At 42.5% G+C, this 21,333-nt stretch overlaps 1 protein-coding gene across 1 annotated transcript in view; it reads left to right on the top strand.

The window, feature by feature from the left end:
• Nucleotides 1-15,766: 15,766 nt before the first annotated feature.
• ghdc (GH3 domain containing) overlaps nucleotides 15,767-21,333 on the top strand; it is a 29,528-nt gene continuing 23,961 nt past the window's right edge. Inside the window, exon 1 of the mRNA XM_041217490.1 lies at nucleotides 15,767-16,055. The gene's annotated coding sequence lies outside the window, so the exon portion shown is untranslated. The remainder of the gene's footprint in view (nucleotides 16,056-21,333) is intronic.

The following is a 21,333-nucleotide window of genomic DNA, read 5'->3' as shown; positions in this document are numbered from 1 at the left end:
TCCTGCAATGTTGGCCAGTATTAAGACTATAGTTTTCCCTCTTGTGTTCGATTAAATAGCACAATGGGTTTATGTACTTCAGGGTATGAATCTAGTGTAGATAGGGATGTGGTACATTCTCTTTCAAGCTATAAGGGTTCTACATAAACCTATTTTGTCTCAACTCACACAATTCAGTAGCATCTTCAAGGAAGTTTTCAGGATTGCTAGCTTATGAAATAGAAGTTTCTGAAGTGCAGCACTGCACTCTGAAATTGGGATTGATGTATTGCTGGCATAGTATAAGGAGAACTGTTACCCCTGAATTTAATCTTCTGCTTTACCTGACCTTGGAATGCTTGATGCCAGTGGATGTAAAAAATGTTGCAGCCTACTTTCAATGGTATTTATCATCTTGAACAGAAAAAAAAAATACTTCTGTGCATATATGACTACTATGCAGGCTTTCATTGTGCTGTGGCAAACTGACACAGTTCTCCTGATATTGAGTGTACAAAATAGTAAGGAGAGATTTTTTTTTCAGTGAACTGTTTGTTGAAAATTCCTTACCAATTGAAATGTTATGGTTTATGTTTTAACTGTTGAGGTTATTTCTATGACACAACTTGCTGATTGCTGAAAGGGCGGATTTATGATATTGTCAGGTACGGACTTAATGCTTTACTATTGTTGATGCCTGTTCAAGCCAAGGCAGTATGTGTTATAATGCTGAATCATACAAATCAGCAACGTTTCTTCTTCGTTATTCAGGCACCTCTTGCATACTTTTAGAACTTTTCCAGTCTTGATTGGTTGACCTTTCTAAGTCACACATCACCCAGACATGGAAATATGCCACCGTTCCTTCATTGTTGCTGGATCAAAATCCTGGAACTCCCTACCTAACGATACTGAGAGAGTATCTTCACATGCAGCAGTTCAAGAAGGCAGCTCATCATCACCTTAAGGGCAACTAGAGATGGGCAATAATTTACAGCCTTGCTAGTGATAAAACAAATAATACCAATACCACCAACCTTGTCTTTGACCCACAAATTAATGAAAGAAAAGAATCATTATTTTTCTCCTAATATCATTAGAACTGTACCCCCTGCCCCTCCCCAATACAAGCACCACTCTGTTTCTACTATTAATAAAGGCCCAGGACCTGTTTGATAGCTCAGTTCTTTTTACTCTGCACTCCTCCCTCACACCCCAGTGGTCTCAATTGTATTTGGGTAAGATGGTTGTTATACCCTGGAAGGAAGACCTTAGTTACATCTGATAAAAAACCTTTATTAAAAGGCTAATGGAGTATAACAATTTAGCCAAAAAATGTCCCGGAAGTCCACTTAGCTATAACTTTTGTTGCCAAAACAGACCCACTGAGAGCTCCATCCTGGGTATTGACCAAACTGAAACTAATATTTGATAAACATGTAAAAGGGATTGCTTGATAAGGTAGCTAAATAGAATATTTTCATGTTTACCAAACATTGCAGTTTAATTTAGTCAATAGCCAGGCACTTTAAGCATGTCTGTTTCAGCAGCAAAAGCAGAGGCCGCCCTCGTAAAGTGGTGCTAGTTTCATGTGGCTCTCATGGCGTTTGAAAGATAACAACATCCACTTGTATTTATATAGGCCCTTTAACATAATAAAGTGATGCAAGGTACTCCACAGATGCATTACAAAATTTGTGAAAATCTGCAAAAAATTGGCCAAAGTAGGAGGTTTTAAGGAGCGACTTAAAGGAGGAATGAAAGAGGGAGAGATGTGAAGGGAATTCCAAAGCTTAGGCAGCCACCAATGCTGGACTGATTAAAATCAGAAATGCTCAATATTCTGGAATTTGCAAAGTGCAGAGGTCTAAGGAGGGGTTATAGGGCTGAAAGAGATTATAGAGATAGGGAGGGACAAGGCCTTGAAGTGATTTGCAAACAAGGCTCAGAATCTTATAATTGAAGTGTTGCTTGACTGGGAGCCAATGCAAATTAGCAAGCACAGGGGAGATGGGTAAGCGCGGCTTGGTGCAAATTAGGACACAAGCAGCAGAGCTCTGAATAAACTCAAGTCTGCAGAGGGTAGAAGATGGGAGACTAACCAGGAGTTCATTGGAATGATCAAGTCAAGAGGTAAAGGGCGTAGATGAGGGTTTCAGCAGTGGATAGGCTGAGGCAAGATTGAAGTTAGGCAATATTACTGAGATGGAAATAGATAGTTTTGGTGATGGTGTGAATGCGTGTTGGGGAGTTCATTGCAGGTTCAAATATAACATCAAGGTTACGAACTGTCCAGTTCAGTCTTGGACAGTTGCCAAGGAGAGGGATGGAGTTGGTGAAACCTAACTGACACAGAGAGTGCAATTAGCTACCTGTGGGATCTTTGTCATTCTTCAAATTAAAGCGTCTTTAAGACACCACAATCCTTCTTGATCATCTCCTTGGGCCTTGATGTGTTGGTCACTTTATGCTCAGTGAGTTTTGAAGGAATTTGTTCTTAGCACAAGATCAAGTAAAAAACACTGAGTATGGGTCTGTATGCAGGGTGGAAGCTGTGGGTGGGGTGTGATTCAGGTACTAAGACAAAAAATTGATTTTTCCAGAGCCACTAAGGATTGTGCAACTTCTTAGCGTGAATGAGAGATGATATAAAATTTGAAAAATGACTAAGACTCCAAGGTAAAGTTGGGAAGTTTGAGCCCCACTCTCTGTTGATTTAGCTTTATTGTTCGTGGTCTAGGGAGTGAAAAACTGAGCTAAAGCTCTGAACAGTACTCAGCAACCCACTGGAAAGCTATATGGATATTGGCTGAGAATACAATTGGGTTTGGTATGATAAATGCAAAATATTGCAGATGCTGGAAATCTGAAACAAAAATAAAAACAGCTGGAAAAACTCAGCAGGTCTGACAGCATCTGCGGAGAGGAACACAATTAACGCTTTGAGTCCATACTCATCAGAACTGAGGAAAAATAGAAATAAGGTAAAATATAAGCTGGTTGAAGGGGGTGGGACAGATAGAGCTAGATAGCCAGTGATAGTTGGAGGCAAAGAAGAGATTGCCAAAGATGTCATAGACAAAAGGACAAAGGGGTGTTGACAGTGGTGATATTAGCTAAGGAATGTGCTAATGGTGACATTAAGGGTAGAAAGCAGGACTAGCAAGGTACAGATAGCCCTAGTGGGGGTGAGGGGAAGGGATCGAAATAGGCTAAAAGGTAGTGATAAAACAATGGATGGGAATACATTTAAAAATAACGGAAATAGGTGGGAAAAGAAAAATATATTTAAAAAATATAAATAATTTTAAAGGGATGGGGATGGAGGAGAGAGTTCATGATCTGAAGTTGTTTTACTCAATGTTAAGTCTGGAAGGCTGTAAAGTGCCTAATCAGAAGCTGAGGTGCTGTTCCTCCAGTTTGCATTGAGCTTCACCTGAACATTACAGCAGGCCAAAGACAGACATGCGGGCATGAGAGCAGGGTGGTGTGTTGAAATGGCAAGCGACAGGGAGGTCCAGGTCATGTCAGACCGAAGGTGTTCCGCAAAGCCGTCACCCAGTCTGCATTTGGTCCCTCCAATGTAGAGGACACCGCATTGGGAGCAGCGAATGCAGTAGACTAAATTGAGGGAAGTGCAAGTGAAGTGCTGATTCACTTGAAAGGAGTGTTTGGGCCCTTGGAAGGTTAGAAGGGGGGAAGTAAAGGGGCAGGTGTTGCATCTTTTGCAGTTGCATGGGAAGGTGCCGTGGGAGGGGGTTGAGGTGTAGGGGGTGATGGAGGAGTGGACCAGGGTGTCCCGGAGGGAATGTTCCCTGCAGAAAGCTGGAGTTGGTGGAAATGGTAGAGGATGATCCTTTGAATGCGGAGGCTGTGGTAGGGTGATAAGTGAGGACAAGGTGGGACCCTATCATGGCTCTGGAAGGGAGAGGAAGGTGTGAGGCCGGATTTGGGTTTGGTATGACTTCAGTTCGTCACTAGTTCTAATCTGTCATGGAGCACGTCCAAGCAGATGATTGTGATTTGTCCCAGTCATAGTAAAAGATATAGAAACTAAACTGACCTAGCAGGCCAGCCATTAAGAGAAAGACACTGGCAGGCTGGTTGTTCAGGTGTAATCAATGATTCAAGTTGGAAGTGTTTTCTTGCCTGGTTATCACTTAGTGTGTTGACCTAACGATAAGTACACTATTGAAGTCAAGTTCAACACAAGTGCATACATTCATTTTTCCTTACTTTCACTGCCCATCAGAGAACCTGAAACCAACTTGTCAAAATTAAATACAATAGCTAAGTGTAAAGTTGTATATGGTGTGAGGGCACAGACTGATGCATTCCTGTGTGAATTTAATGTGACAAGTGTACTGCACATTTCATTTGGATTTGTACTTGAGAGTAATTTAATATGTGAAGGATCCCTGTAAATGAAGAAAGAGGACAATGATACCTTCAAAATACTTTCAATCTGCTCCACTGATTTCTAGCCCAAAGTAATCTAATTGTATTTTGTTTGGAAGAAAAAGGAACAATTTAATCTCTTTATCTGATTTTACTAATACCAGCAAAAGCAATATTTTTAATGAGACACCTAAGTTATGCTGTATTTGTTCTTCATTGTGCTTATGCTGTGTACACTGTAAAACAATACAGAATTAACGGTGGCAGTTTTATGGTTCATCATCACTAAGTTCATAATGCCATCACTTCATTTTTACAGTGCTTTCATCAATTTCCTTACAAAAGAACTATTGTAATAACATAAATAAACGTTTACAATCTAAAAGTTCATTTAAATTGGATAGAATATATGTCTGTTAATAAGCTTTACCAGTAAATTGATTTATTTTTTAACTACCTCCTTTGTTGTCTCAACGCTTCTCTCCTCAACACACAGCTGGTTAACCAGGCTTCAGTCAGAGCAAAATGTGTAATAAAAACTTGCATCTATATATATAGTTTTTTATTGACATTGGTTTGAGACTTTGGGTAGCCGGCTCTGGTTTGACATGTTCCTGGATGGATGATCACGTGACTTCCTGCCTGCAACCACTCCTGCTTCACCATATCCAACATACTCATGGAACGATTCCTTTCCACACCAATTGGAAAACAAATTGACTTTGTTATCCAACTGGATGATTCCTAACTCTCAATCAAACATCCTTTTTTCCCTCCCATCCAATGTTTCTAACTATTAGGAAAAAATCTTTGAATGGTTTTCTTTAACACTTTTTTTCAAGCCCTGATTTTTTTCCAAGGTTGCTTACAGTCATGTCCTAGAGATAAGTCTTCAATTCCTGTAAGACCTTGGACAATCCTGAAGGATTGGCACATAGAGGGATGTTTACCCAAAACTTTATGACAAAATGGAATATTTTATAATAAGCAATCATTGAAGCTAAACTAATTGTGATACTTAAGTGTGAACAAAATAAAATATTTGAGTGATATTGGGTCAGAATAGAAAATGGGGTCTAACCTCAAATTTTCATGCTTATACTGTCTTCTAAATATCTCGATATTCCACATGCATTTAAGTACCTGGAAATATCGCAATTTTGTGATCAGCAAGATCTTTCAGACACCACTGAGATGAATAGCTGTTTTTTTTAGTTGGCGTGAGAAATGTTGGCCTGATGAACAGGCAGGAGCAGCCTTGGTTTAATGTCTTTCACTAATGGCATAGTTCTCTTTGGTATTGTATTGGAAAATCAACTTAGATTGTGCACTCAATTTTGGAGAGGGACTTTAGCCCAAGACCACCTTAGTTGAGAAAACTACCAGCAAAGCCAGTCAGTTTGCTTAGAAACAAGATATTTGTTATAAGTACTGCACTACTTAAATTGCTGAACATGGGAATATATTTTTACTACATGTGAAGTACCTTGGGATGTTTTGTTGCATTAAAGGCACTATATAAATATAAGTTGTTGCACAACTGATTAAGTACTTTTAACCTGTAGTCACTGTAGTGATGTTGGAACCACGGCAGCCAATTTGTGCATATTAAGTCCCACAAACAGCAATGATATTTCAGTGACAGTTGAAGGATAAAGGTTGGCAAGGAGACCAGAGCAAACTTTTTGCTCTGCTTCAAATAGTTCAAATGAGAGCACAGACATGGCCACAGCTTAAGTTCTCATCTGAAAGATGACACCTCTAATATTGCAGCACTCGCTCAGTACTGCATTGGACTGTCAGCCCAGATTGTATGCTCGAGTCTCCAGAATTGTATTTGAGACCACAAGCTTTTGACTCAGCAGTGATATTACAACCACGGAGCCATGCTTGACACTTGTGCAGATGTCTGAAGTCAAATCAAAAGTAGATTTAACAGGTTGTGAATTTCCAGGTCATTAATTTTATTTGTTGTTTTAAAGGCTTTGTTTATAACTGCTTTATAAACATTTCTAATGTGAATTCCAATATAAAATGTCAATCCTTGTAACAATTTCCTACCATGCCATTAGGTGGTGCTGTAATAAGAATTTCAATGTTAATCTCCCTCCTACCCTGTTACTCCCAGGTGGGCCAGCCAAACCTGCCCATTCCCTCAGACATAAAATCAAACAGATGTAATGGAGCTAAACCCTCACACTGTTTTTATGAAATATGTATATATATCATCATGGCTACTTCCTAAAATTAAAAAAAAATGGACAAAAACTTTAAAATGTAAGAAACCATTTCCGGCTGTGACTTACTGGCAGTATCAGAAAAGCTGACACCTTGTTATGTCTAAAAAGACACTAATGACCCTGTGAGCTGCAGAAAGTGAAAGCAAATTCAAAGGGAATTATACAAAGACCATCTACATTTCCTAAGCCAGGCCTGGCCAATGGAGATTATTGGTCTGCTAGGTCAAAGGACCCTGCAACCTCCTTTGAAAATCTTAATGGTTGAAGCATGAAGAATCCAGACAAAAGAATATACACTTTGTCAAAACCAAAGTGGAGAGGTGGAAGTCACATGACACCCCCCCCCCCCCCCCCAAAGCTGGGAGAACCAGTCATACTGCCTTACTGTACTGCCAATCAGTCTGCCATTTTCCATCTACCAAGCAGCAGCTCAGAACAAGGGTTCAGTCCAGGTGAAATGCCTGGCCCCCATCTACACTGTTTCTACTGAGACTTATGAACTTTTTACCATTGCCTACAAGACTAATTCACCTCTATGTGCTTATCCCATCGTGGAAGTCATCCCCACTGGAAAAGTGAATTAGCCACATCAGCCTTCAATCTGCTGACCTCTGTGAAAGAATACACCATTGGATTTGATTATGGACTTCGTAAAACGATTCTTTATTCTGTGGTCTTTGCCCTGTAAATCTTGTTTTCTCTATCCCCCCTCTTACGAGCGAAAAGGAGGCTCTGTTGCAACCATCCTCGTGTTTGTGTGTGTGAATAAAACTACCTCTGAGTTTACCCTATCCTGAGTTTGCTGTGGGGTCATTAATAGAAATTGGATCACGTCGAACCTGAGGGGTTGGGAAATACACCACCGCCTATAAAGGGGGAAATCAAAATCAAAACACTTTTTTGTTTATGGACGGGTGGTGAGAGGCGAAATCGGGGCTGTTTAAATTAAAACCCCCTCCTGACCATAACAGAACTTGGGAGCTCATTTTGAATTTTACCAGAGTCCAAGAACCAAATCTGATGAGTCATTTGGAAGCCAAAAGGGTTTTTACTTAGTGGCTGGAACAAATTTTAAAATAAAGTAACGACCACAGCAAATTTCTTTTCCTTAACACTAAGAAAATGGCAACATTTGATGCCCAGATGTTTTTCCAGCAAGGAAATTTCAATGGTGAAATTGGTGGCTGAGGGCCACAGAGCAATTGAAAGCTGTAGCTAGGATGGTAAAATTGCCAGTAAAACGAATTGATCCAGTTGTTGGTGGAACATTTGGATCTCGTTACCGGTAGAACCATGACTCTGAATCCAGTCCCCTAGCCAATTTTGAGTTGGGAAAGCTCATTGCAACTAGCCTTTCAAGAGAGAGAAAGGGAGCAAGAAAGAGAAAGAGAGGCTCAGGAGAAGGAACAAGAATGGGAAAGAATTCCAGCTCTGAAAATTGGAAATGGAGCTAGCAACTCAAAGGGAGAGAGAGAGCAGACAATTTGAAGCTGCACAGGAGAATCTTTCTCTACCCAGTAGCACTCCTTATCTCTCTAACCCTGAACCACACTGAGGCTTCAAGTATGTTAGATTTATTCCCGAATTTGAAGGGTGTGATGTGGAGTCTTTTTTTTGTCACTTTTGAGAAAAATAGGACAGCTAAAACAGCCATCAGAGGCCTGACATTTTTAATTCGAGGGCAGCTGTAAGGGACAGCCAAGAAGTCTACTCCATGCTGCCTCCTGATGTGTCCATGAATTATGAGCAGTCCAAGACTGCCATTCTAAGTGCCTACAAGTTAGTCCCGGAGGCAAATCACCAGCAGTCCTGGAATACTCATTGACATTGAGTTTGAACAGTCTGAAGCAAGTCCAGTTCGATCGATGGGTTAAATCCCTAAGAATCTGATGCGCCTATGAGGAGTTGCGTGAGTTGGTATTGTTGGAGGAGTTCAAAAATTGCTTACCCTCTAATCTGTGTATGCGCTTGGAGGAGCAGAGAATCCTCTCAGCCAGGGATGCAGCAGTCACAGCAGACAGCTGTTATCTCACTCATAGGCCAGGAAACTCACACCCTTTCCAAACCATTTCCATGAACTTTGGAAAGATAAGTAGGGCAATCTAGACAGGAAAGGCCCCACACCCAGTAAAGAAAACACAAAAGAGGTTGCAAGAAGTGTCTCTACAGTCCAAAAGGAAAACCCCCAAAGACTGGTGTGTTCTCATTGCAGTAAAATAGAGCATTCCAGACCCGAAAACTGGAGATTGTGGGGACGCCCATACGAATAGTCCCACAGAGGATGCCCCAATGGGCAGAGCAGGTACAGACTCACTACAGGGGTTAGCCCTCCTGAGGGCACAGCTCTACGTGTAGCCAGACTGGACAAAATTCCTGAGAATTATCGGAGTTTTGTCCTGCCAGTAACAATATCCCCAGATGTGAGCAAGTTTGTTGTACTGCTCTGGAGTCCTTAATGTTGGAGGGAAAAATAAGAGCCTGCCCCCTGGAATCCTCGCTGAAAGCCAAGACACTGATTAGTGGAGTGGGAGGAGGAAATCTGTCTGTCCCACCTCTCTCCCCACCACCCCGACCCAAAGCTTCCAGGAAAAACTTTTCAATGCATGTGCAATGGCTAAGGAGCATCTGAAAGCTTCCTAAAAGGTGTGCCCAGGCCCGAACTCTTCAACCCAGAGACCAAGTCCCATGTGCTATTGACCCTACTCACTGACCCTTTCCAAGCCAAGTTCAGTGGCCTGTATCAGGAAGCAAACAAAATTAGCAAAGTAAACTACCTGATCCACACCCCAGATAGTAGCAAAAAGCATTGGCTATGCCATTTTAACCTGTTAGAAAGGTATTACAGCTGGGAGCCCAGCCAACCTGTGGGTATTTGCCAGAAGGTGGAAAAACTGAGGACAGCCAGGAGACATCAACTGAGGAGGAGGGACTGGCGGTTCCCTGGTTGAACCTGCCCCCACCCCAGCCACCAGGCTGGCAAATATAGGGGTCTTGAAGGACCTAAGTGCCCAATTAGCCCACTAGATCCAGGAACAGAGTGTGGTAGCCCTGCTAGAGAGCTCTTTAGTACTACCCTGGCACCCCAACAATCAAACAATACCCTTACCTGCTGAGCCCCGACAAGCTGGCTCAGATCTGACAGGAAATCCAGTACATGCTGGACAATGACATTATTGAGCCTAGCCAGGGTAGTTGGAGATCTCCCATTGTGCTGGCGCAGAAACCAGATGGGTAAAAGCAACTTTGCATGGATTACAGGAAAGTCAATGTGGCAACCAAGGCCGACTCTGACCCAATCCGCTGCCTTGAGGATTGTATAGACAAGGTGGGTCACTCAGCCTACCTGAGCAAGATTTACCATTTAGAGCAGTACTGGTGAGTCCCCATGACCCCCAGGGTAAGAAAAATCTCTGCATTTGTCACCACCGATGGCCAGTACCAATGCAAAGTCATGCCCCTTGGCCTGACCAACCAGCTAGTAGCTGGCCCCAACAATTATGCAGTGTACCTGGATGATCAGATCATTTACAGTGACACCTGGAGAGATCACTTGATTCACTTGGAGACAGTGTTCCAGCCTCTGAAGAGAGCCAACTTGGTGGTGAACTTGGAAAAGAGTGAGTTCGCCCAGCCCAAGGTAACTTATCTGGGACATGGTGGGACAAGGGAGCACGCTACCTATGGGGCCAAAGTACAGGCCATGATCGATTTCCCCACTCCTGAAAACCAGAGGGAAATCGGGCATTTCCTAGGAATGTGTGGGTTCTATAGGAAGTTTGTTCCAAACTTTAGCACTTTCTTAAAAAAAAGCACTCAAAGATGATGTGAACCTAGGCCCGCCAAGAGGCTTTTGAAAAGCTGCAAGCTGTCCTGATAAATGAGCTAGCACTAGTAGCCCCCAACTTCACTAAACCTTTCAGAATAGCCATAGGCACCAGTGACCTCAGGGTGGGAGCCTTCCTGCTCCAGGAAAGTGAATCTGGCATCAGCGTTCCATTTGCTATTTTTCAATAAAGCACAACCCACACACCAGAAAAGATGCTCCATAGTGGAGAAAGAAATCTTAGTTGTCGTCCTAGTGCTTCAGCACTGAAATTTACATTTGCCATGGGCACCTAAGACACACCAATTACAATCCTCTGGAATTTTTTGAAAATTTCAAAGCCACCCAATGTGCGGCTGTTTTGCTGGTGTCTGCTCTTACAGCCTTTCAACCTACAGATCAGCCACATCACCAGAAAGGACAATGTTCTTGCAGCCACCCTCTCCTGGGTTTAAACCTCAAAGATAAAAGAAAATTCAGCGGGGAACTGCCATTGCCCCTGCTAGCTGTGTGTCTGATGTACCAGTGTGAATGAGAGAATGCAGGTATACTCTTCACTTCCTATCCTTCCTTCATATGACCACAAAAACAAACAAAAAAATAGAATTCATTTTTTTCTGTAACGGAGCTAAGAACTCACTATATTTTTATGAAACATGTAGCTACCATCATGGCTACTTCCTAAAATTTTAAAAACTGGAGAAAGACTTTAAAATGACTGAAGCCATGTTTGGCTGTGACTTTCAAACGAATGAGACTTTCTGGCAGTATCAGAGAAGCTGACACCTTGTTATCTCTGAAGAGATGCTAACAACCCTGTGAGCCACAGAAATCAAATTCCAAAGGAATTATACAAAGGCCATCTACATTTTCAAAGCCAGGCCTGGCCAATGGAGACTATCAGTCTGCTGGGACAAAGGACCCTGCAACCTCCTTTGTTAATGTTTCAACCATTAAGAATTTCAATCTCAAGAATCCAGACAAAGGAATATACATCCTTTGTCAAAGCCAATGTGGAGAGTTGAGAGTCACATGACCCTCCCCCCACCAACTGGGAGAACCAATTATACTGTACTGCTGTATGACAAGGCAGTCTGCCATCTTCCATCTGGCAAGCAACAGCTCAGAACAAGGGCTCAGTCCAGGTTTGAATGCTTGGCCCCATCTACACTGTTTCTATTGGGACTTCTGAACTTCTATACGATCGTCTACAAGACTACTTGCTTATCCCATCGTGGAAGTCATCCCCACTGGAAAAGTGAATTAGTCAGCATCAGTCTTCAAGCTGCTGACCTCTGTAAAAGAATACATATTAGATTTTGACTCTGGACTCACATGAATCAATAATTCTTTATTCTGTGGTCTTTGCCCTTTAAATCTTGCTTTCTCTATCCCCCTCTTTTGTTGTATGAGTGAAAAAGGCCACGCTGCAACCCTCCTCTTGTGTTTGAGTGTTTGCGAATAAACTACTATGAGGTTACCCTATCCTGAGTTTGCTGTGGGGTTACTAACAGAAATTGGATTCCACACCAAAACTGAGGGGTTGGGAAATACGTCACCTATTAAAAATGGGGAAATCAAAATAAAAACGCCTGTTTATGGACGGGTGGTGAGAGGAGAAATCAAATTAACTTAAATCCCCTTCCTATCTGTAACACTATATAGAATGTGGCTATTCAGCCCATTATGCCTGTGCAGGTTCTATGAAAGAGTAACCAATTAGCCCCACTTGTCTGTTCTTTTCCTTGCGTGTCAACCATGGCTTAGTTTATAGCACACTTGCCTTTGAATCACATGGTTCAGAGTTCAAGTCCCACTCAAGTGCTTGAGATTAAAAATCAAGGCTGACACTCCAGTGCAATACTGAGGCAGAATTGCATTGTCAGATGTGCTGCCTTTAGGATGAGGCATTAAAGTGAAGTCCCATGGCACTATTTTGAAGAAGAACAGGTGAGTTATTCCCAGTATCCTGGCTATTATTAATCTCCCAATTAACATCATAAAGAACAACCAGATTTTCTGGTCATTATCATATTGCAGGAGTTTGCTGAATGCATATTAGCTAGTGCATATCCTACATTACAGCAGTTCACTTCAAAAAGCTTGTCCGGTGGTTGCGAAAAGTGCTATATAAATGCAAGCCTTTTTTCATAGCCTTGCACATTTTTTTCGTTTAACATCTTTGTGAGCAATGCCATGAGGAATTTACTGTTAATACAACAGGTACTTCATGTCTCTCAATACACTTTGGTTCAAACAACAGTAAACGGAACTGAAGAGTTAGAATATGTATTATTCAAGATTAAGAAAAGTGACTAAAAACTGCCAGTGACATAATGGCTTGTTCATATAGGGTCCAGATCCCCTGTAGAAGACAATGCATTGCTTCAGACTCCCCTTGACTATAGATTGATGCGAAAAAGCCCACAAAATGCATTTATGGACAGCTGTAAAGCCTAATGAATGGTGGGTGCCGTTCACTCACCACTGATTGCAGATCATCCTTGTAGGGGTACACCTCACTCAAGTCCTGGAATGCCCCGGGGCCAATTCACAAGAGGTTGGGCTTAGGTGTCCCAAAATGTATGCAAGATAACCAGTTGAAAGCACAGTTTACCAGCATAAAACACCAGTAATATTTCAGTTGCTTTGCAGATGATACCAGTCTATTCAGAAGGACATTGTGTGATGACTTACAAATCCCAACCTCAGTGATGTATCTGTCCAGGTCTCAACAATGAATTAAATCACTGGTCAGTAATCAGAATTTGCCTGGAATATAGTGGACCTAACTGGTTCATGATAGAATATTCAACCTGATTTTGTCACTGAGTTCAATCTTCCATCATAAGCTAAGTAATTGTTAGAGCCATTTTGGGCACTTCATCCTATCCTCTTTTTTCCTCTCCAAGAGGACAGTTGTTAGTCATCAAATAACTGGTAAAGAACAAACATCTTATTATGTATACTGCAGGGGTCAGGAATTTCACAAGCAGATTGGGTGAGCAGCATAACTCAGGACAAAACCATGCCATTGTTTGCCTGACAGCAACATGGGCAGCAAATCTGCTCGAGTAACGATCCCATCACCTTTAGAGAAACTGCTTGCCTTCTCCAACTCAGTCAAGCTAAGCATGAAATCCTGGACAGTAGGGATTAAGATTTCTGGCAGATAATTTGCAACCCACAGAATGACAAAGTTGTTACAGCCATCGTGTCTACACTGGCTCTGTGTATGAGTATTTCAGTTGGTGCCATTCTCCTGCCTTCTCCTTGTAACCCTGCACATGCTTGCTTTTCAGATAACAGACTAATTCCTTTTTGAATGCTTTGATTGAACCTGCCTCCAGCTGAAGAATCCCACATTTCACTACTTTTAAACAACAACTTGTATTTATATAGATGCTTTAACCTACCCCAGGGTGCTTTATAAGAGCATTATAAAACAAAATTTGACAGAGCCACATAGGATGATATTTGGCTAGAAGCTTGGTCAAAGTGGTCAGTTTTATGAAACATTGAGGAAAGGGGGTGGATTTGGTGAAATTGTAAGTGAATCAGAGGATTTGTTCGGGGCAGACAAGGCAAGGTTGGGGTGTGAAAGGGAGATTTGGGTGGAGAGTAAGTGATACAAGGGGTCAGAGATGGTCTGGGAGTGGTGAGGTAAAGGAGTTGACCATGAATGTTGGAGTGCAAAACAAAAACAGAATTACCTGGAAAAACTCAGCATGTCTGGCAGCATCGGCGGAGAAGAAAAGAGTTGACGTTTCGAGTCCTCATGACCCTTCAACAGAACTGAGTGAATATTAGGAGGGGTGAAATATAAGCTGGCTTAAGGTGGCGGGGGGGGGGGGGGTGGGGGTGCGAGAGAGAAATAGGGGGGTGGTGTGGTTGTGATAGGAGCAGATAATCAAAAGATGTCACAGACAGAAGAACAAAGAGATGTTGAAGGTGGTGATATTATCTAAATGAATGTGCTAATTAAGAATGGATGGCAGGACACTCAAGGTACAGCTCTAGTGGGGGTGGGGTGGAAAGGCTAACAGGGCATAAAAGATATAGATTTAAAAATAACGGAAATAGTTGGCAAAAGAAAAATCTATATAAATTATTGGAAAAAAAAAGGAAGGGGGAAAAAACGGAAAGGGGGTGGGGATGGAGGAGGGAGTTCAAGATCTAAAGTTGTTGAATTCAATATTCAGTCCAGAAGGCTGTAAAGTGCCTAGTCGGAAGATGAGGTGTTGTTCCTCCAGTTTGCGTTGGGCTTCACTGGAACAATGCAGCAAGCCAAGGACAGACATGTGGGCAAGAGAGCAGGGTGGAGTGTTAAAATGGCAAGCGACAGGGAGGTTTGGGTCTTTATTGCAGACAGACTGCAGGTGTTCTGCAAAGCGGTCGCCCAGTTTACGTTTGGTCTCTCTAATGTAGAGGAGACCGCATTGGGAGCAACGAATGCAGTAGACTATGTTGGGGGAAATGAAAGTGAAATGCTGCTTCACTTGAAAGGAGTGTTTGGGCCCTTGGACAGTGAGGAGAGTGGAAGTGAAGAGGCAGGTGTTGCATCTTTTGCGTGGGCATGGGGAGGTGCCTTAGGTGGGGGTGAGGAGTAGGGGGTGATGGAGGAGTGGACCAGGGTGTCCCAGAGGGAACTATCCCTATGGAATGCCATCGGGAGGGGGGGGGGGTGAAGGGAAGGTGTATTTGATGGTGGCATCATGCTGGAGTTGGCGGAAATGGCGGAGGATGATCCTTTGAATGCGGAGGCTGGTGGGGTGATAAGTAAGGACAAGGGGGACCCTATCATGTTTCTGGGAGGGAGAAGAAAGTGTGAGGGTGGATGCGTGGGAGATGGGCCGGACACGGTTGAGGGCCCTGTCAACGACCGTGGGTGGAAAACCTCAGTTAAGGAAAGAGGACACATCAGAGGAACTGTTTTTGAAGGTAGCATCATCAGAACAGATGCGACGGAGATGAAGGAACTGAGAGAATGGGATGGAGTCCTTACAGGAAGTGGGGTGCGAGGAGCTGTCGTCGAGGTAGCTGTGGGAGTCGGTAGGCTTGTAATGGATATTGGTGGACAGTCTATCACCAGAAATTGAGACAGAGAGGTCAAGGAAGGGAAGGGAAGTATCAGAGATGGACCATGTGAAAATAATGGAGCGGTGGAGATTGGAAGCAAAATTAATAAAATTTTTCCAGGTCCAGATGAGAGCATGAAGCGGCACTTCATGTTGCAGCGCGTATGGCAGAATAAAATGGCAATGAACTCAATTGAGACGGAAATTGTAATCACCGAAGTCACTGCGGGGGGGTTCGGGGGAAGCAGTGAAGGTATTTTGTTGTGGAAACTGGTTCCTGTGTTTAGGTGTGCGGTAAAGAGAAAAAAAAGAACGGGAGAAAATAAACCGGATTGACCAGGTGTCGAAGCATTGCCTGGATGTCATGGGGGACAAAGGAGAGGCTGATGTCCCCACTGACCCAGACTGCGGCAGCCAGGAGGGAAGGGGATGAATTGTTTTCAGTGGCCAGCGTCTCCGCCCGAGTTCCGCTGCCGCAACGTCAGTGCGCCGAGTGCGGCCTCGCTTTCCTGCTGACGATGGTGAAGGCGGAAGAAGGTGAGTGGAAGCCCCGGGACCCCGATCCCCGGCGCCGGGCTCAGAAACTGGGAGGGCCGCTCCGGGTTCCAGCTGCTTTTATGTCGCTTGAGCTGTCAGAACGTCCCACCTTCCGCTTGTTTCGGGCCCGCGACCCGGGACCGACATTGTTGCATTAAAGTTGCTACTGGAAAAATTACTGTCAGGTGTTTTCAAAATGTATCAAAGTTCTTCCTTGAAGAATGTAACCTGCAAATACCAGTCAAATAGTAATTAACACTCTCATGTGATGCCCCAAAACTTCAATTTCAATCTTAAACTTCACTAAATTTCTTTTCTCTCCAGGAATTAGGAACAAATCCAGTTTCCTGTTATTTCTCTATAATCCACCAGATTCGTTTTAAACTTGACCCAATTTCCAGTTGTTTTGGGCAGGTTTAACTCCCGGAACAACTTCTCTTCAGATTTGCCATGTCATGTGGTGGTTCATTTAAAACATTCGAAAGCCCAAAATGCTACCATTCCCTGGTAAACTCTACTTTGCATTCTTCCAGTGGAGTGAGTGACTTCTTCCAGATCTTCTCTTGTTCTAAGGAGGGGGTCGAGGGGTCTGGGAGGGGGTGGGGCAATAAAAAGAAGTTACAGCAGCAGTTAGGTCATTTTGTACTCAGTATGCAAAAGGAAGACTTTGCCCAATCCCTACATTTTCTGAAAAACTGAGATTTTTATAAAGCTCAGTCACCTGCCCTGGACCCTGAACTGCCAGACGGTGCTGTCACTGAGTGTACTGAAGGTGTGAAGATCATCCAGCAGTTAGATTGTAGGCTCTGTTTTTCCAAACCTGACTCCTTTCTACTGAGATGAAAAGAGAAACTCCTGTGACTGGCAGCATCTGTGGAGGGGGAAACAGAGTTAACATCTCGAGTCCAATAGGACTTCTTTGGAGCTTGTCTCTGGTGAGAGAGTTTTAGACCACACAGCACTGGGTGAAATCATTAGCAAGTTGAGGTAAATGAGGAGGATCCCACAAAATCCCTTTCGGCTGTTGTGTGTTTAGTGATAGATCTGCAGACAAGGCTGGTTTTTGCAGAGAAATACAATTTGTATTTATTTTACATCAAATTTACCTTCAATCGACTAACCAGCTCAGTTTGACGTGAACAGTAATCATCATTTGTGCTATTTAGAAGATCAAAGGGATATTGATAAAATGGGGTAATAAACCAGGCTAAAAGGTGATAGATTGAATTCAGTGTCTTTCTGGGTGAAAGGATGCATTTTGGCTGAGGAAAAAGAAACACCTGTGATTATACACAGAATGGAAATAGACCCAGTGGCTGTACAGAGCAGAGGAATTTGGGGTTAAGGTTTTTCTGGACATTCAAGGCAATATCCAGATTAACAAGCGTGTTTTTAAAAGAAACAGTAATTGGATTCTAGCTTTTATCACAAGGTATAGAATATAAAAACCAAAAGGTAATAATTCAAACATACGAATTAGGAGGAGTAGGCCACTCAGCCCTTCGAGTCTGCTGCTCCATTCAATAAGATCATGGCTGATCTGATTATAACCTCAACTCCACATTCCCACCTGCACCGATAACCTTTCACCCCCTTGCTTATCAAGAATCTAACTCTGCCTTAAAAATATTCAAAGACTCTGTTTCTACCGCCTTTTGAGGAAGAGAGTTCCGAAGACTCTCAACCCTCTGAGAGAAAACAATTCTCATCTCTGTCCTAAACGGGCGACCACTTATTTTTAAACAGGCCCCTAGTTCTAGATTCTCCCACAAGAGGAAATACCCTCTCCACCTGTCAAGACCCCTCAGGATCTTAAATATTTCAATCATGTCACCTCTTAGGGCAGAATTTTATGGCCCTTCCCACCGGCGGGATTTTCTGGTCCAGCTGAAGTCAATGGACTTCTGAATGGTGACGGGCCATAAAATTTTGCCTCTTACTCTTCCAAACTCCAGCTGATACAAGCCTGGTCTGTCCAACCTTTCCTCGTAAGACAACCCAGCCAATCTAGGTATTAGTTTAGTAAACCTTCTCTGAACTGCTTCCAATGCATTTACACCCTTTCTTAAATAAGGTGACCAATACTGTACACAGTACTCCAGATGTGGTCTCACCAATGCCCTGTATAACTGAAGCAAAACCTCCCTACTCTTGTATTCAACTCCGTTTGCAATAAACAATAACATTCTATTAGCTTTCCTAATTACTTGCTGCACCTGCATCCTAGCTTTTTGCAATTCATGCACTAGGGCACCCAGATCCCTCTGCACCCCAGCGCTCTGCAGTCTCTCACCATTTAGATGGTATGCTTTTTTATTTTTCCTGCCAAAATGTACAATTTCACATTTTGCCACATTACACTCCACTTGCCCACTCGCTTAACCTAGCTGCATCCTTTTGTAGCCTCGTTGTGTCCTCTTCATATCTTACAATCCTACCTAACTTTGTGATATCAGCAAATTTAGTAACCATACTTTTGGCCCTTTCATCTAAGTCATTTATATAAATTGTAAAAAGTTGAGGCCCCAGTGCTGATCCCTATGGCACACCACTCATCACATCTTGCCAACCTGAAAAAGACCCATTTATGCCTACCCTCTGTGTTTCCTGTTAGCTTTTCAATCTTCTATCCATGCCAATATGTTACCCCCTACACCATGAGTTTTTATTTTTCACAATAATCTTTGATGTGACACCTTATCAAGTGCTCTCTGGAAACCTAAGTACAGTACATCTACCGGTTCCCCTTTATCCACGGCATATGTTACTTCTTCAAAGAACTCCAATAAATTGGTTAAATATGATTTTCCTTTCAGAAATCCATCTTGACTTTGCCTGATTACTCTGATTTTCCAAGTGCCCTGCTACAACGCCTTTAATAATAGCTTCAAATGTTTTCCCTATGACATATGTAACTGGTCTGTAGGTTCCTGCTTTCTGTCTCCCTTTTGAATAATGGAGTTACATTCACTACTCCCCAACTGAATGGAATCTCCCGTTAATCTAGGGAATTTTGGAAAATTAGAACTATCGCATAACTATTTCACTAGCCTAAGACCCTAGGATGGAGTCCATCAGGACCCGGGACTTGTCAGCCCACAGCTCCAACAATTTTCTCAGTACCACTTCCCTGGTGATTGTAATTTTCCCGAGTTCCTCACCCACTTCCATTTCCTGATTTACAGCTATTTCTGGGATGTTACTTATATCCTCTAGTGAAGACCAATGCAAAATATCAGTCCAATTCACCTGCCATCTCCCTGCTTTCCGTTATCAATTCCCCAGACGCACTTTCTATAGGAGCAATGCTCACACTCTTTTAAAAATATCTGTAGTAACTCTTACTATCTGTCTTTATATTTCTAGCTAGCTTTCTCTTGTACTCTAATTTTTCCTTCCTTATCAATGTTTTTGTCATTCTTTGCTGTATTTTATATTCTGTCCCATCTTCTGACCTGTCACCCATCTTTGCGCAATTATGTTTTTTTCTCTAAGATTGATACTATCCTTAATATTTTTAGATAACTACAGATGGTGGGTCCTCCCCTTGGGAATTTTTCTTTCTCGTTGGAATGTATCTATTCTGTGTATTTTGAAATATCCCTTAAATGTCCGCCATTACATCTCTATTGACCTATCCCTTAACCTAATATGTCAGTTCACTTTAGTTAGCTGTGCTTTCATGCCCTCATTATTGTCCTTAAGTTTAAAATACTAGTCTTAGACCCAGTCTTCTTTCCCTCAAACTGAATGTAAAATTCAATCATATGATCACTGTCACCTAGGGGCGCCTTCACAATGAGGTCATTAATTAATCCTATCTCATTGCACAATACCAGGTCTAATGTAGCCTGCTCTCTGATTGGTGTCAGATGTACTGTTCTAAGAAATTATCCTGAAAACATTATATGAAACCCTCATCGAGGCTCCCTTTGCTCATGTGATTTTCCCATACTATATGCAAATTAAAATTCCCCATGATTATAGCCGTACTATTCTGACAGGCTCCCAATCTTTCTTCCTTTATACCCTGTCCTACAGTGTGGTTACTGTTAGGGGACCTGGACCCCTATCCCACAAGTAATTTCTTGCTTTTATCATTTCTGATCTCCACTAAACTGTTTCTACATCCTGGTTTCCAGAATTTAGGTCACCCTTCTCTAATGTGCTAATACCATCTTTAATTAACCAAACTACCCCTCCACCTTTTCCTAGCTTCCTGTCCTTCCTAAGTGTCACATACCCTTCAACATTCAGGTCCAAATCTCTATCACCCTGCAGCCATGTCTCTGTAATGGCTGTCAGATCATACTTATTTATTTTTATTTGCACTCTCAGTTCATCTGTTTTGTTTCAAATGCTACATGTATTCAGATACAGAGCCTTTAGTTTTGTCCTTTTATTATTTTTGTAGCCTCTAGCCTTATCTGTTTATTTACTCTTAGATTTATACTCCCTGTACTCTCTGTCCATTCCTGTCACAGTATGTTTAACATTTCCCACATTAATACCTTCCCTCTTGGCTTTTCTCTATTCTTTGATTTATTACTACTTCTCAAACTTGATCCCTTACCCCCACTATTTAGTTTAAAAACCTCTCTACTTCCCTGGTTAAGCGGCTCATTAGAACACCGGTCCCAGCACGGTTTAGGTGTGCATCGTCCCAACGGTACAGCCTCCACTTTCCCTAGTACTGGTGCCAGTGCCCAACGAACCAGAACCCACTTCTCCCACACCAGTCTTTCAGCCACACATTCATCTCTCTAATTTTATAGACCCTATGCCAAATTGCTCGTTCTCAGGTAATAATCCAGAGATTATTACCTTTTGAAGTCCTGTTTTTTAATTTAGTGCCTAGCTCCTCACATTCTCTATGCAGAACCTCTTTCCTAGTTTTACCTATGTCTTCGGTACCTACATGGACCACAACAGCTGGATCCACCCCTTTCCACTGCAAGTTCCCCTCCAGCCCTGACTAGTTGTCTCGAACCCTGTTGCCAGGCAGGGAACACAACCATCTGGACTCTCGCTCTTTGCTGCGGAGAACAGTGTCAATCCCCCTGACTATACTAAGATAAAAGCAAAAAACTGCCATTGCTGGAAATCGAAAACAAAAAACAAAAATACCTGGAAAAACTCAGCAGGTCTGGCAGCATCTGTGGAAGGGAGCGCAGTTAACGTTTCGAGTCTGCATGACTCTTCAACATGTGGACTCGAAACGTTAACTGTGCTCCCTTCCACGGATGCTGCCAGACTTGCTGAGTTTTTCCAGGTATTT

Source organism: Carcharodon carcharias, chromosome 23 (assembly GCF_017639515.1).
Source record: "Carcharodon carcharias isolate sCarCar2 chromosome 23, sCarCar2.pri, whole genome shotgun sequence".
Classification (NCBI taxonomy): domain Eukaryota; kingdom Metazoa; phylum Chordata; class Chondrichthyes; order Lamniformes; family Lamnidae; genus Carcharodon; species Carcharodon carcharias.
Note: the sequence above shows the minus strand (reverse complement) of the source record. Positions and strands in the feature narration are given on the sequence as shown.